The sequence below is a fragment of the Crocodylus porosus genome, unplaced genomic scaffold (genome assembly GCF_001723895.1).
Source record: "Crocodylus porosus isolate Cpor-Errol unplaced genomic scaffold, CroPor_comp1, whole genome shotgun sequence".
Taxonomy (NCBI): Eukaryota; Metazoa; Chordata; order Crocodylia; family Crocodylidae; genus Crocodylus; species Crocodylus porosus.
In genome coordinates this window covers 39364648-39366014 of record NW_017728947.1, presented here as the reverse complement: position 1 = coordinate 39366014, position 1367 = coordinate 39364648, and the positions used below count along the sequence as shown (strand labels likewise).

General features: G+C 34.6%; 1 long non-coding RNA gene across 1 annotated transcript in view; it reads left to right on the top strand.

Annotated features, from left to right (window-relative positions):
• Positions 1 to 1367, top strand: part of LOC109320919 — a 16032-nt gene that overhangs the window by 1248 nt on the left and 13417 nt on the right. The window lies entirely within an intron of this gene.

Genomic DNA, 1367 nt, shown 5'->3' with positions numbered 1-1367 from the left:
CCCCGGAGCACGTGTAAATGTGCCCACAGTTCTTAAGTGATGCTTAATGAGCATTAGCTTATTTTAATGTGCATTAACTAAATAGCATAGTTTTAGTGACACTTTAATGAACATTAAAATAGGCCAATGTGCATAAAAGTGCACAAAAAGGTAAAATGCATGAATTCTGGATTAAAAAGATTAACAAAATTACTCCAAGCATGTTTATTTTAAAGTCAGCGTTTCAAGTTTGCACCTCACTTCCATGTACTCAGGGAGAGCCAGATCTGACAGTAAGGGGTGGGGAGGGGTTGCAAGGAAAGGAAGTTGTGGGGCAAGAGGGCTACCTGACCCCCCAGCTTTATTTTCCCTACTGTATCAATGGCAAGGGGACAAAATTAAGGCAAACCTCCAGTAACTAGATTGTATACCTGAAAAATTATAACAAATTTATAATTTTTCCATATATAGAATCTAATTATTGGAAGGTCATCTTAAATTCAAGTAAATACAGTGTAAATTTCCATTTGGATTTGATCTAAACATCTTATCATATAATGACAACAAATGTCAGACCTTAGACAGAATCTTTGATATTGACACTTTGGGATGCATGCAACTTCATAAATGAATAAGCATCATTTCCTACATTGACTTTCTTTTTCTTTATAACCTGTCAATTGATCCAGTTTAGTTTGTGAGGTTTGACTAGATAACAAGGAAAGGCATTACAATTCCATTCTACAATCAAAGATAGCATTGTTTTCCAAAGTAGGGTAGTTTTATTATCTAGGAAGACAATCAAACAAAATACCTAGAGTTCATGTTTACATGATTTATATGGAAGCCATTAACAGTTATGTGAGGTAAACACACATCAAGGACAAAGCTGAGACAGCTTGAGCTGGAGTATTTTGAAGTTAACACTTCAGCCTGTCTTTCTATCTCTAACCTGTCTCTAATGGAATACATTATTCCACAATATCTGGAAACACCAGATTGCCATTGATGTTTTGCAGCTTCCAAGCCACACTTTTGTAAGTCCAATTCATTGTTGCTGTGGAATACTTCAGAGATATTTACTAGACCCTCTGTCTTTAGTGTCATCATTTTTCTCTGCTTGAGAGAGAACAAAAGCATCTAAACCAATTTTAAAAAATCAGAAAGTTTTGAATGTGTGAAAATATATTTCCTTGTTTTAATTTTGCATTGAGGAGAACACCATTTATTAGAAAATACTTCTTGAAAAAATGCTTTGACCAGCCAAGGTAGTAGTTCTGGTTAGTCCAGTTTAAATTACTTATTAGGTTTTATTATCAAGTCACTGTTATTTCTGGCCTGTAAAAAAAGCCTCTGATTGAAGTCTCTTTTTACCATGCAGATACTAC